Below are 16,490 nucleotides of genomic sequence, written 5' to 3'. Positions count from 1 at the left end.
TTTATGGACTTTTTAAAAATAATCCTACCTACATACAACCCTCATAACTTGTGCTACTTTATGAAATTTATTTCAAAAACAGCTTAAATCCCTACAGCCATCTGCGGCATTCAAAAGCTTGGTTTTCATCTGAAAAACGCATATCTGAGTACAGACAATGATCTTTTTAACTTTTATGGTTGCTGTTCACATTTTCTCCTACTGAAGATCAACTGCCTTGAGCTGCACAGAAATCACAACCTTCCATCCTCCTGCTAAGAAGAAAAACCAAAATGGCAGAAGGGATTTTCATAGCTCCTGAGATATCTTTGTGAAGCCTTAGCTGCTTGAGTATCTGTCTGATACAAAATACATGGAAATGTCAGGAGTAGGAATAAAATTAATTAAGTACCCAACCTACAAACATAATTGAAACTGGAAAGCACCAGAGTACTTCATTTTGGAGGAGAAGTAAACCATGATGATTGCATTTTCAAATAAAAATAACTAATTAAATAGTGAAGTACTAAATGGTTCTTCCAATACTATATTTAATCACTGTCTAATCAACAAAGTCTTCATATAAGATTTTTATAATTTGACTTTTAAAGAGAGTTTAGTACTCACAAAATATCCTTCAAAATCATTATTTCAAAACAATGTTAAGAATAAAAGTAATTTCTTGTATATATATATATATATATATATATATATATATATATATTATATAATACCATATTTTACATATATATCTCATTACATAAATAGACAAAGTCTGGATAATTATTACTAATAGTTGAATGATGATAATATGAATAAATTAAAATTTTATGCCTGTAATTTTTGCAAAGTGTTTTATCATTTTGATGATTTTATAACCAAATATGACAAAATATATTTTATAATGATTCTTAAGTATAGATTTCCAAACTTCAAATGTTTCCAGATTCAAAAACTCCTCTTTGTATTGGGGAAAATTCTATGTTTAGAAGTGCAAATGGCATTTAATATTAACATTAAGACCAAACTGTTGACTTCTGTCATGATACTTGTTTGTTCCACAATACTCATTCATCTTAGTAAGGGAAAATTCTAATCTCTGAGACCAAACATCTTATGGCCATCTCTGACACAACTTTACAGCAAATACTCCAAATTCAAACTGTGACAAAATCTTTTCAGTTTTAAAATTGAAACAGATCCAGAATTACTACACTTCCCCACCTATATTGGTGGCATGTTAGTCAAGGCTGCTGTCATCTCTCTAAGACCTTAACTGGTCTCCCTGTCTTCTAAGGTTTACACCAAACAATTGAGACAGAAGAAATCTTTAAAATATAGATCAGTTTTGCACACTCTCTGAAATAATCAGAAATGACTTGTAATGTTTAGCTGCATAAAATTTCACATCCTTATCATAGTAATACATAGACTCCTGGTTACCAGTCTGTGCCTATTATGCACTGTAATTATTCCCTGAACATATTCCCTACTGCATTCCTTACTGAGATACATAAAATAGAGAACAAAAATTGATAACCAGAAATTGCAACATGCAACTTCCAGGAATGTTATACAAGGATAGCAGGTTCAGGTGGTACTCCTATATTTTGGTTGGTCATTCCTCCTTCTACATTCTACATGTATCATTCATTCTTTTTAGCTGTTTTGTAAGCATGTGGCTAGGAACCACACCCTATGGATGATATAAATGATAGTGTGATCCTAAGACTTTGTTGAAATATTGAAGCTATTAAAACATTCCTGGGTCTCTTGTTTCATAAAAAATGTAACAAGAAAATGTTTTGAAATATATATTATTCAAAGCCTAAATGAGTTACTATTTAAGTTTTCTATTCCATGAACCTGAACTCAGTTCCTAACAGATATATGTGGTCTTTAGATCCTTAGATTTATTTACACCTAATTCAGTTATCTGCTAGTATTTGTTTATTAGGGATGCTGTATAAACTAGGATAAAATTGGTGGAATTAAAACAATGAATAAAAATTCTTTCACAATTCTGGAGGCCAGAAACCTAAAATCAAAGTTTTGTTAGAGCTGTACTTCCTGTAAGACATTGAATACAACATTTCACTACCACTTTTGAGTTTCTGGTGCTTGTGGCAATTCTTGCCATTTTTTCTTGTAGATATAGCAGTGAAAACTCTGTTTGCATCATCACTTGGCCAGTCATATCTAATTAGGACTCAATAAACCTCACTTCATATTCATCATAGTTAATATTTTTCAAAAAAGAGCACTTCATAGATACTGGGGCAAGGACTTCACATGTTCTTTGTGGGTTCACAATTCCTGCCATAACACTGCCTCTGCTAATTTTTATACTTTATATTCACACTAATATAGCATTATGGTATTCTTTTGAATATGTGAAGTGTGAATTTTCCTTGCATTATGGCATGTGTATAATGGTGGCCCCTAAAACTTGTATCTAGCCCTACTTCTTGGAATTTGTGAATGTGACTTTGTTTGGAAAATGTAGATATAAATGAGTTCATCATTTCATACTGAGATTAACCTAGATTATCTATCTGGGTGGCCCCCAAATCCAATGACATTATAAGAGTCACAAGAAGGTAAAACAAAGGGGAAGACTCTGTGAAAGCAGAGGCAAGAAATTGGAACTTGGAAATTCCACTAAGATTTGAAAGAGATAATTAAGAGTTCATTACTAGTGCTTCAGAGAAGTGTGGCTCTGTTGAAAATCTGATCTCAGACATTGGCCCATAAAAATATGTGAATAAGTCTCTGTTGTTTTAAGCCTAAATATTTTTTTAGAAATTTGCTATGGTAGCCTTATAAAATGAGTGCAGAGCCTTTGTATTAGCTGTTTCCTTTTATATATGTTCTATATGTTTAGCTAATTAATATCAGCTCTTAATTACATTTGTTTTTCACTGTAGTTTCCCTTACCTGTTTGTCATGTTTTGTCAATCTCTCCCACTAAAATAAAAGAAACATGAGAACTAGAACTTTTCTGTCATCAGCTTTCAGAGAACAAGTTAGAGTAGGTACACAGTAATTGATCAATCTAATGTAATTGATTAGACAACAGTATTAATTGAACTAATGAACTAAACTGAAAAGAGTAAACTGGCCTTTACATTTTCTGCTTTTAATTATTCTCATTTTAATCATTGAAAAAGATAAGTCATGAGTTTCAAAATTACATTCTAGTTATCCTTTTTAGTGCTAAAGAATGGTGTTATCAATAATATGAAATAAAGTGGGAAATCAAGATACTAAAATTTATTTAAACATTTTTTTTTATTTAAACATTTTTAATTTCTAAGTAGTAATTCCTCCAATCCAGTATTCCAAGAAAGAAATACTGAATTTAGGAAAATACATTAAAAAATAGACCACTTTTGCATTTGTACGAACAAAAGAAACTAATGTTTGTGAAACACATCAGCTATTTATTTTTCTACATAAACAGCTGCACAAAAAATAACTGTATTCACATCAATGATGTGTTGGTCATGATGTGTATGTGTTCCTTCTTCTTCAGGTTCCTTGGTTGTTTGTTCAGTCCTGATTTTTGTAATGGCCTTTTGACATGACTTGGCAAAGCATGGATAAAAGAGGAAAATTCCATAGAAAAGAGAGTTGTCAGCCAAGGAGCTTATTTTATTCTGAAAATAGGGCAATGATACAAGAGTCTTTTGAGAAGATAATGTAGATAAATGCCGCAGTCTGGCTGGGCACAAATGCCGCAGTCTGGCTGGGCACACAATCACGAGCCACCACACAGCTTGTAGATTCAAACAGCAACTCTTTATTCCCGAACTCACACCAGCCATCTACAATCACGTTCTGGGGAAATCCACGTTCTCTGCCCAAATCCACCTCCACTGGGCTTCTATCTCTCAAAAAATACTCTGAATCCCGTGAGAACTCAAGGGGAACTCAGGCAGCAGGATACGCCCTATTCCCAGCAGGAATAATCTTAAACCTTAAACCTGGAACCTAAACCGGGAACGCCCTAATCTGCCTTGGTCCTTGAGCAAGGTCACCTACATTCAATGTCACTGCAACATGGGGTACGCTGGCAAGGAAATTGTCATACCTATTTGGCTAATGGCTCCCAGCAGATAAACATTATTGAGAAATCACAGACATCTTTGGCAAGTGTATGAAATGGAATCAAGAATAAAAATTGCCTAAATAAAGTGATAGATTTTTGAAAAGAAACTAAATATCCTGAAATAACTCTGGCAAATACACTTACAGCAAAGTTAATAACATCATGGACTTTTTTTTTTTTCATTTTAACCTTTGTATCATAGTTAAGAAACTTTATATTTAAATCATGGACAATGATATTATATTAGTTTCTCAAAATTTATTGGGATTAAGAAAGAATTTAAGTAGTAAGAAGAAAGCTTATAATGTTCCCTTATACTTCTAGTGATGTGTAAATTTTATTATTAGGAATGTCCTAATTAACAAAAAATAATTGTACATGAGAAACTAAAATTATATCTTGATGGCATGGAAATATATTTATCTAACAGGAGGTTCCAAGCCTCCTCTTTGCTTAAAAATAAAGGTTTTTTTTGAAATATACATGTTATGTACTTCATAAAAATGAACTTTTAAAAATAAATATTTTACTATCATAAAGACTTTTGAATTTGTGTGCCTTTCAGTCTCTTCATGGTACAGAGTTTTGAAGCAAAGTAACTATATGTTCATTTGTTAAACATATTTTAATAATGGTCTGAATATCCAGAATTCACTCATGATCTTAAATTATGTTTTACCATATCTGTATCTGTCTGAGGAAAATGGATAAATGTTAATTTTCCTAAAACACAATGTTCCATGACACATGAGAACTCAATATAATAATTTTTCATGCAAGAAGAAACTTTCTTTTTAAAGAAAATCATTTATGGTGGATTTGAGACGAGATGGGTAGCTGTGGGAGAGCACTGACTTCAATAGTAGAGAAAGAGAGACATGGAGATGCCCAGAGATTTTGGATGATACAATAGTGTGAGAAACAGAGCACCTCAGCACCAACTGGATAACAGAACAGAGGACACAGAGAGAGAATACCCCCTCTTTAGGGAAATAAGTGAGATGAAGAAAGATGAAAGATGGAAAGTCCAAATGAGCTACATGAGTGCAAATTTCAGCACCTTGCAGGCATAATCTTAAACAGATAAGAGGTCTAGGAACTGCATAACAAGATGGCACTGGAGAAGTGCTCCACAATAACCAGTGTATTCTCAAGGAGCTATGACTGGGAGCATTCCTGAAAAAGGTTCTATTGTCTGAGCTTCCCACTCTGGGAATCAGAGACCTGTGCTATTTTCCTGTCTCTCAGAACCCAGACCTCATTGCAGTTCTGCAGCCATGGATCAGTGGGCTGGTATCTTGTGGGTCAGTTTGGCTCAATGAAGAGACTTTGACACAAGTGCTTTGAGAATTCTATGTGGTGGGAAACCAGACTGTATCAAAGAGAAAGGCAGAAGACACTTCCCTTTAATACTGGTGATTTTAGGGACCTGATGAGAGATCCTGGGGGAGTGAACAGTCATGTGTGATTTCACTTCTCAGACAGGTCTGGGATACCAGAATTGTAGCTGATAGACCATGCATCTCCCCCTACCACTACCACTGCCTTTTCCTAGCTGCAGGGTCAACCTCTCCCCTGCCCCAGGACACATAATCCAAAGTACTCTAGAGAAATTATTTGCTTAGAGACCTCTGTGTTCTATACCAGCCTAGTCATCATCAAACCTCAGCACCAATAGTTGTCCCACCCTTGAATGGAATCACTAAAAATTCTCCAGAGAGAACTTTGCCTGGCAAGCTCTGCATTCTGCTAGATTGTTCCAGAATGCAAACTAGCTGAGTGAAATTTCAACTAGTCTGTGATTCCATCAATCACTTTCATTGGTGATCTGGCAGGCACCACAGTGTGAAGAATTAGGGTTCAATTGCCCCCAGCTTTCACTTGGTCCACAGGGCACAGAGCCTAAGGAGACCTGGAGAGAAACTTTCATTAGCATGCTTCCTCCTGATTCAAGTACTTCATTAAGGAGGAAGCTTTTATTTATTTATTTTTATTTATATCTCTTTTTCTATTCTTTTTATTAATTTAAAAAATTTCTACCCTCCCCTCCTTTTTTTTGGCTTTTCCACTGCTTTTTTCCCCTTTTTTACTTGTTATAATTTAATTTTTTTCATTTATGTATGTATTGTGTACATTTCCTCTTGCATCTTATTGCTGCTATTGTTTTGTTGTTGTTACCTTTTTTTTTTCTTTGTGTGTGTAATAGGGATCAGTCTTGGAACTTTTTGCACACTGAGAGTGAAGCAGTAAAAAAAAAAGTATCCCAACAAAGAAAGGCATTGGAGAAAGGGCAGTATCAGATAGACCCAACGACTTTCAGAACTGACAGACCAATTCAGTAAAGACAATTGAAACAAAAATTGGTATTTTTTTCTAAACCTTAATAATTATCTCCCTGAAAAGGAAATCAGAAAAAGTAATACCATTGGTACTAGCCACAAAAAATAAATTAATCAAAAGCTAGAAATAAACCTAACTAACAATGTGATAGACCTTTACAATTAAAATAACAAAATAGTGAAGAAAGAGATTGAAGAAGACACTAGAAGACTGAAAGACCTCCCATGTTTGTGGATTAGGAGAATTAAAGTTGTTAAAATGGCCATAGACTCAAAGAAATCTCCAGATTCAATTGAACTTTCATCAAAATGCCACTGGTATTCTTTAAACCTGGGAAAAATCAATTCTGAATTTCAAATGGAAGCACAAAAGAGTAAATAGCCAAGGCAATCCTGAGTACAAAGAGGAATGCTGGAGGCATCATGACACCTGGCTTTAAAACAAATGGCAGAACCACAGTGACAAGAACAGCACAGCACTGGCATAAAATACAGAAATCTAGAGCAACACAACAGGGCAAAGGAATCAGAAGCAAATCCACACATCATCATGTCTTCAGCCAAATGTTCCCTGACCATAGTAACAAAAATATGCACTTGAGAAAGAATAGTTTGTTTAACAAACAGTGCTTAAAAACTAGATATGGGGGGGGAGGGGGGGCTGGGATTGTGGCTCNGATTTAGGGGAGGGGAGAGGTGGGGAGGGGGGAGGGTGGAGGATGGGAAAGGCAGCGGAGCACAACAGACACTAGGACGGCAATTTGTAAATCAATGGATGTGTAACTGATGTGATTCTGCAATCTGTGTATGGGGTGAAGGTGGGAGTTCATAACCCACTTGAATCAAAGTGTCGAATATGTTATGTCAAGAAATTTGTAATGTTTTGAACAACCCACAATAAAAAATTAAAAAAATAAAAAATAAAAAAAAAAATAAAATAAAAGGAATGAGACCTCCCCATCCCACAGATTCTACATTTCGGGTCCCCTTCTTCCACAAGGAGAAGTCTTTTCTGCTATCTTTAATAAGCCTTTTTACTTTCCACTCTCTGCTTGCCTTGGCATACTTCTCTGGTGTTATACTTTAGCATTCGGGAAGCAAGGACTGGTAAAGTATCAATAGGACTCTGATAGCTCAGGAAATAAGAGCAAGTATTAACCCCTGAGATAACATCAAATTAAAAACTAATCAATAGAGTGAAGATACAAACTACAGGAGAAAATCTTTGCCAGATATTAATTTGACAGAGGATTAGTATCCAGGATATATGAAGAACTCAAAAAAAGTGGGAAAAAAGAATAAGTAATCCAATTAATAAATAAACTACCAACCTGAACACATATATCTCAAAGAAATAAATGCAAATGCCAAAGGACAATAAATATATGAACAATAGAACCAACATAGAAGCCCATCAACAGATGAATGGATAAAGAAAATGTGGTTTATATACACTGGAATATTGTTCAGCCGTAAAGAAGGATGGCTTCATTGATACTGGTCTTGGAAGTCAGGATTGGGTTCTGATACCCTTGGTATTGAAATTTAAACACCAAAGAAATGCCAAGGCAGGCATAGGAAGCAAATTTTATTTGAGAGAGAGAGAGAGAGAGAGAGAGAGAGAGAGAGAGAGAATCCTCTTCTGGAGAGGATTGGGGAATCAGAGCTGGTGCTTTTGGGAGGGGGTGTGTCTTGTCCCTTTATATATATCAGGTTTCCTATCTTCTGACCCCTCTCCATTTCTGTTTTGCCTATGTGACCAAAAGGCAGTAAAAGAGCCACCCAGAAACTGCATGGATTGGGAGGAGTGATTGCCCAGAGGTAGTGGTAAACTTCAGTGGGGAGAAGTGCTCAGAAGATAATAGCATTTGATTTCCCTTTCTTTTAATTAGCCCCCATCTTCCTCACCTAATAATTAATTGTCTATGCTAATTATCTTCCCTTTGCCCTATCTCATTATGACACTAACTAGTAAATGGATGGATCTGGAGAATATCATGCCAAATGAAGTAAGCCAATCTCCTATAAAACAAATGTCAAATGTTCTCTCTAATATATGGATGCTAACATACAAGGGGGTGGGGATAAATATTCATAGGATTAGACAAAAGAGAATAAAGGGACAGGAGGAGGGACAGGATTAGGAAGACAGTGGAATGAATCTGACATAACTTTCCTACTCGTACAGGTTAGGAATAAACCATAGTGAATCTCAACATGATATACATACACAAGACTGGCATCCTAATTAAAATAAGATATACTCCATATTTGTATAAATAGATTCTACTGTTATGTACAACAAAAATGAACAAATGGAAAATTTTTTATAAAGTGTTCACTATCTTACTGTGAAGAAAGAGTTCTTCATAAATGAGTTTACTAATATTGCCAATACTTATAATTTGAAGACAAGAAGAAAGAGACATCAGTCAATTATTCTGCTTTCTTCACATTTTTCTTTGCATAATAGAAATTAGAATATTGTAGAGTAAATTAGTACATACCATCAGAGACAACAAAAATGGCACAAATGTTTTCATGTATTCTGTATGGGAGCCAGAGGTATTCAGTTTTTTCTTAAAGCTTTTTCTGAAAAGAAAACTACCAAGAGACTGCATTCCCATACCACTGGGGTACCTCTTATGGTACATAATAATTTGTATTGACAATAAGTATTGGAAGAATGCCATTTGCTAGCTTTCCAAATTTAAGTTGTATAGTTAAGGATGATATAGCACTAGGTAGGTATAAAAAATACTATTAATTTAAAGTTAGTATATAAAGAATTGAGAACTAATAAGATTTGAGAACTACTAAGAACTAAGAAGAAAACTATGCCTATTAAAACATGAGGTTGCTTCTAATGAAAATTGCTTGTGGAGTAGTCTTCAATCTTTCTGTGTTAAGGTAAGCAAGGTATCTGTGTCTGTATCTAAAATATATATAAATCTACTTTTACTACAAATCAAATTTCCTTGAAATTAATCTGTTGACTGTCAATAGGGGTTTAATGTGACAATTGTAAGTAAATGATTTTTTCACAGAGCCTAGCCCATAAGAGGAAAAGCATGTTCATTAATTGTCTTTAAGCCCAAAAAATTAATTTGGCAGATATTTCATCTTTGTATAAAGGATATGCTTTTATTTTTATATTTACATTTTTTGTTTACTTGCTCTAAGCATGAATCATTTTATGTGCTGTAAAGTTACATATTTTCACTGTCATTGCTAAGAATTTCTATAAAATAAAATTTCAATTTAATGAGTCACAGTAAAATGGTTCAAAACGAATTTAGGTTGAAAAAAGAAAGAGAAAAAATGAGATTCATGAGCTCAACTGCACATAGAATGATGAGTTTACACATATTTTAAATGCATTTTGTTCATTCTCAATATCTCAAAATTGAAAGATAATTAATTTCCACTATTCTTATCCCTCCATAATCCTATTTATGCCAGTTTCCATAAGGAATATTAACTCGTATTTTTGAAGATTGCTTATCTTTGAATTACGCCATTGATTTGATAATTACATCCCCTACCTCTAAAAAATTCTTCAGTGATATTTATTAGAGTATGGAGGCAAACGTATCAGTGCATTTCAAATTCTGGTTCTTTTAACTCATTGACACAGTATATTGTGGTATATAGATGTATATTATATTTTGACTTAAGTGTTATTTTGTTGATAATTAATATGACTGATGATATATAAATATTACTAACTTTTAAACACTCAGGAAAGAAAAATAACTTTCAAAGCAGTCACCTAGGAAATGTTTAAATCCAGTAACTTTGTCATTTTTCAATTGTCTATTCTTTATTTTTACAGTTTCTAAAAGTTGAAATTATATTTATTTTGAAGTTTAATTTGATTTGGAAGATAAAAATGCAGTTATGGATTAAATGTATATTAAAGATAAGTAGTACAAAGTAAACAAATGTATAATTCTGAAAATGTTTTACATTATATTCTAAATTATGTATGTCAATATTCTATATTCTAATTCTCCAAATAGAGTTAAGTCCTGTTACTAAATATTAAAATAGTTCAAAAGATTTAAATAATTCAAAAGATTTAAGACTGAGAGTATTCTGCAAAACTGGAATGTACATAGATTATCTATTGCATGTAAAATAGGTTTTATTTATCTAAATATTATCACATTTCAAAACATGCTACAAAACATGAATAAAGAAAAAATAAAAGTTGCTTATAATTTTTCTTCTAGAGGAAATAATTTGATATAAGCATGATATAAGATATATGTATATGCATGTGTATATTATATATATCTATATATGTATATATATATATATAGATATATATATATATCTATAGATATATATATATATATATATATAGAGAGAGAGAGAGAGAGAGAGAGATGGAAAGGCAATATTTTTTTTAAACAAAAGAATGTTTTCTGTGTCTAACAACAGCATATTATCAGGAGGCATATTTACCATTCCTAACATAAATCAAAAGAAATTTAAATAACATACATGATAAACTGTTTTTATATAGACATCAACATATAGAACATGATTATGAGTCTCTGTGAGAAGTTATAAGGGTGATGTCCTTTGATAGTTGATACTCTACTTGCTTCCATAGGATGTTTTAAAAGTTTTATCAAAGAAATGGGTAACTCAAAAAGAACCACTGTCACAATAATAATTAATTGAAAAAGTAAGCAAAAAACAGTTGGGAAGCTGGGTGCAGGGATGCATGCCTATAATCCCAGCAGCTGGGGATCTGAGGCAGAAGTTCAAAGCCAGCCTCTGCAAAAGTGAGGTGCTAAGTAGTAGAAGATAGGGACTAATTAAAATCATGGCAGAAATCAATGAATTTGAAACAGAAGAAACAATTCCAAAAATTGTTCTTGGAAAAAAATAAATAAAATTGACAAATGCTTAGCTACCTTAATGAAAATAAGGAGAGAGAAAACTCAAATTACTAAAATTCATAATGAAAAAGGAAATATCACAACAGACACTTTTGAAATACAGAAGATAATTAGACAGTATTTTGAAAATTTATACTCCAATAAAATAGAAACTTGGAAGATACTGACAAATTTCTAGAGGCATACGATCAACCCAAACTGATTCAAGAGGACATACACATTTAAACAGATCAATTTCAAGGAAGGAAATAGACTTCATCAAAAGTCTATCAACCAAGAAAAGCCCAGGACCAGACAGATTCAAAGCTGAGCTCTAAAAGACCTACAAAGAAGAATTAGTACCAATACTACTCAGATTATTCCATGAAATAGAAAAGTAGAGAATGCTTCCAAACTCATTCCACAAAGCCAGTATCATCCTGATATCAAAAACAGGAAAAGACACAACAAGGAAAGAAAATTTAGACCAATATCCCTGATGAACATAGATGCAAAAATCCTCAATAAACTTTTGGCAAATCTCATACAAAAACATATTAAAAACATAGTGCACCATGATCAAGTGGGGTTCATTCCAGGGATGCAAGATTGGTTCAGCATATGGAAATCAATAAATATAATTCATCACATCAATAGACTTAAATATAAGAATCATATGCTTATATCAATTGATGCAGAAAAATGATTTGTCAAAATACAGTACCCTTTTATTTTCAAAACACTAGAAAAACTAGGGATAGTCGGAACATACCTTAACATTGTAAAAGCTATCTAGGTTAAACCCAAGGCCAATATCATTCTAGTTGGAGAAAAACTGGAAGCATTCATTATAGTCCCTGAAACTCTAGCCAGAGCAGTTAGACTGATGAAAGAAATTAAAGGGATGTGAAGAGAAAAAAAGACCTTGAACTATCATTATTTGCTGTTGACTTAGAGGATTCAAAATAAATTCAGTAAGTACCCCGATATAAAATCAATACCCATAAATCAAATGCATGTCTATACATCAGTGATGAATTCTCTGAAAGAGAAATTAGGAAAACTGCCCCATTCACAATAGCCTTAAAAAAAAAGAAAAGAAAAGAAAAGAAAAAAGAAGTACTTGGGAATCAACAAAAGAGGTGAAAGACTCTACAATGAAAACTACAGAACACTAAAGAAAGAAAAAAAAATGTGATTCCAATTAAAATTCCCATGTCATTCCTTATAGAAATGGAAAAGGCAATCAGAAAATTCATTTGGAAAAAAGGAGACCCAGAATACCCAAAGCATTCCTTAGCATGAAGAATGAAGCAGGCAGCATCACTATGCCAGACCTCAAACTATAATACAAAGCTATAGTAACAAAAATAGCATGATATTGGCACCAAAATAGACATGTAGACCAATGGTACAGAATAGAAAAAACATAGACAAAATCCCATAAATACAGTTATCTCATATTGGACAAAGGAGCCCAAAACATACATTGGAGAAAAGATGGCCTCTTAAAATAAGTGGTGCTGGGAGAACTCGAAACCCATATGCAGCAAAGTAATAATAAACCTCTATCTCTCACCATGAATAAAACTCAACTCAAACTGGATCAAGGACCTAAGAATTAGACCAGAGACCCTGTGCCTAATAGAGAAAAAAAGTATGTTCAAATCCTCATCATATTGGAGTAGGCCCTGACTTCCTTAACAAGACTCCTAAAGCACAAGAAATAAAACCAAGAATTAATAAATGGGATGCATTCAAACTAAAATGTTTCTCAACCAAAGAAACAATGTGTGAAGAGAATACCTACATTTGGGGGAAAAATTGTTTGCCACAAAACCTTAATCTCCAGGATATATAAAGAATTCAATAGGCTTAACACACACAACCACACACACACACACACACACACACACAAGCCAACGAATAAATGAGCTGAGGAGCTGAACAGACATTCTCAGAAGAAGATACACAATTGTTCAACAAATATATGAAAAAATGTTCAATGTCTCTAGTAATTAGAGAAATGCAAATCAAAACTACTCTAATATTTCATCTCTCCCTAGTCAAAATGAGTTATCAAGAATATAAACAACAATAAGTTTTGGTGAGGATGTGGGGTAAAAGGCATACTCATTCATACATGGCTGGTGGAACTGAAAATTGGCATAACCACTCTGGAAACCAGTATGTAGATTCCTTAGAAAACTCATAATGGAAATACCATTTGACCTAGCTATCCCACTCTTCAGTCCATACCCAAGGGACTTAAAAATCAGCCTACTATAGTAACACAGCCACATCAATAGCAGTTCAATTCACAACAGCTAAATTTTGAAAGCAAGCTAGATGCCCTTCAATAGATGAATGGATAAAGAAACTATGGTGTATATACACATTGAAATATTATTCATCATTAAAAGAGAATAAAATTGTGGCATTTGCAGGTAAATGGATAAAGTTGGAGAATATCATGCTAAATGAAGTAAGCCCATCCCCCCAAAATGAAAGGCAGAATGCTTAGTGAAAATAATAACCCTGAGTTAAATCTGTAGTACCACCCACACCCAGAAATAAATAAATAAATAAATAAATAAATACATAAATACAAACAAAAAACACAAAACAAAAGGAATATGGGAAATTAAATATTTTCCCTAAGTGATACTTATATAAAACTATTATTAGAAATGGGATAATTCATTTATTGTTTTCCAAGTGGCAATGGAATATTTCCCAAGATAATTCATAATCTGAACCAAAAATCAAGATAAATCATACTATGCACCACAAAACAAGGGTCAATAAATGTAAAACTAAAGAAATCATATAATATCCATTATCCAAAACTAACTAAATGTGAAAAGGAATCTATTTTAGAAAGCTATTTGGAAAATGCCCACATATTGAAAATTTAATAAATAAACTTCCGAGTAATCATACATTTAAAAAGAACTAAAAGCACAAATGAAATGAAATAAAATACATTTCAAACAATATATTTTTTTAATTTTTAGAATTTTTAGGATGTAGATATAGCATTACTAAGTCAAACTTACAGGAATAATAACTTATTAGAGAGGTATAAAAGTCAACTCAATAGTGTAAACTTTCTTACATATTTAGAATCTGGAAAAAAATCAAATTATTCTCAAATCAAGCAAAAAATAATAAAAAATGAAACAATGAAATAGGAAACAAAAACTTGAAAATAAAGAATCTGAAAGCTTCTCACTGTTTGAAACATCAAAAATGTTTACTAAGGTACAGACAAGCAAATCAGGAAAAAGATCAATGTTAATGAAAAGGAAACACACAACAGGTACTACAGGTATTTCAAAGACAATAAGGAAATATTATGAAAAACTTTATGTTAATAAGCTCATTATGTGAAACATAAATGTATTCTTTGAAAGATAAGCACTGTCAACCCAATTATATATTCCTATCTATGTAAAATATCCTCTATAGAAGAAATAACCTCAGCTATTTCACACCTATTTTAAAACTAACTCCAGAAAAATATCTTATCCAAGAACAAGGGAAAATGTGTTAAAATTTTTGACCAAATCTTTCTACAAAATAAAGAAAGTAAAACTTCCCAACTTATTTCATTAGAATCACAGCATTGTTAAAAACAAAGAACTCAAAGGAAAATTTCAAAAAGACTATTGTATATCATGAATACAGTCCCACAAATTCTTAAAATTTCAATGAGTTGAGTTTGGGGTTGTGGCTTAGAGGTAGAGCGCTTGACTAGCATGTGTGAAGCACTGTGTTGGATTCTCAGCACCACATGTAAATAAATAAAATAAAGGTCCATTGACAACTAAAAAATATTTTTAAAAAATTTTAAAGGGTTGAATTCACTGACTTTTTGAAAGTCTGGTACGTCATACAGACTTAAGTTTTTCCCAGATATACACATAGATTAAAAATGAAAATTCAATTAATATAAATTATGTTCCTAACACATTCAAAAATATATACCATTGGACTACTTATATAAATGTAGAAAAACATATGAAAAAATTCAATATACATTTATGATAAAATCTTTAATAAATTCAAAATTGAACAAATATTCCTCATCATTTATGAAAACATACAGCTACATAATACTCATAATACAAAGGCTAAAGAATTCATGCAAATGTCAAGAACCAAAAGAGAATATACTTTTCCATACTTTCAAATGACATTATGTTGCATGTCCTAGCCAGTGCAATAGGGATATAAAATATAAATACATAAAATATAATGATATGAAAGAAAGAAAAAGAAACTTTAAAAATTTTTAAAAAGAATGAAGCACAATATTATGGAGTACACAATTAATTGATTGACAGATAGTCATTCTAAATAATGTCAATTAGGCAATTTTTTAACCAATGAAATAAAAATTTGTAATCTGATTCTTTTCTTTTTGACATTTTACCAACCTTTAAATGGGGGAAGTAGCTACATTTTTTCCATGACAATAGAATACATTTATGCACTTTGATATATCATACATAGATGGGATATAATTTCTCATTTTCTGATTGTACATTTTGTAGAATCATATTGGTTTTATATATANATATATAGATATATATATATATATATATATAATGTTTATTTCATTCTAATATCCTTCCTATCCCTTTGTCCTCTTCCCTCCCCTAACTTCACTCCCCTGTACTTAATCTAAGGTAACTCTATTCTTCACACTCCATTGTGAATTAACATCCACATATAGAAGAATATAGCTGGACTTTGGTAGTTTGGGATTGGCTAATATCACTCAGCATGATATTATCCAACTTCATTCATTTACCTACAAATGTCATAATTTTATTCTTCTTTAAAGCTGAGTAATATTCCATTAAATATATATGCCACATTTTCTTTCTTGATTCATCTATTGAAGGATACCTAGGCTGGTTCCATAGATAGTTTAGCTATTGTGATTTGAGCTGCTTTAAACATGGACATGGCTGTGTCACTGTACTATGCTGATTTTAAGTCCTTTGGGTATAAATCCAGGAGTGGGAGAGCTGGGTCAAGTTTTCTGAGGAATCTCCATACTGCTCTCCATAGTGGTTGTACCAATTTGCAGTCCCACCAATTATGTATGAATATACCTTTTCCCCCACATCTTCACCAACATTTATTGTTGATTATATT

At 32.5% G+C, this 16,490-nt stretch overlaps 1 long non-coding RNA gene across 1 annotated transcript in view; it reads left to right on the top strand.

The window, feature by feature from the left end:
- Positions 1–16,221, top strand: part of LOC125616917 — a 764,349-nt gene extending 748,128 nt beyond the window's left edge. The window contains exon 3 of the long non-coding RNA XR_007347700.1: positions 16,087–16,221. This is a non-coding gene — a long non-coding RNA (uncharacterized LOC125616917). The remainder of the gene's footprint in view (positions 1–16,086) is intronic.
- Positions 16,222–16,490: the final 269 nt, after the last annotated feature.

This window comes from Marmota marmota, unplaced genomic scaffold (genome assembly GCF_001458135.2).
Source record: "Marmota marmota marmota unplaced genomic scaffold, marMar, whole genome shotgun sequence".
In the NCBI taxonomy this organism is placed as follows: Eukaryota; Metazoa; Chordata; class Mammalia; order Rodentia; family Sciuridae; genus Marmota; species Marmota marmota.
Note: the sequence above shows the minus strand (reverse complement) of the source record. Positions and strands in the feature narration are given on the sequence as shown.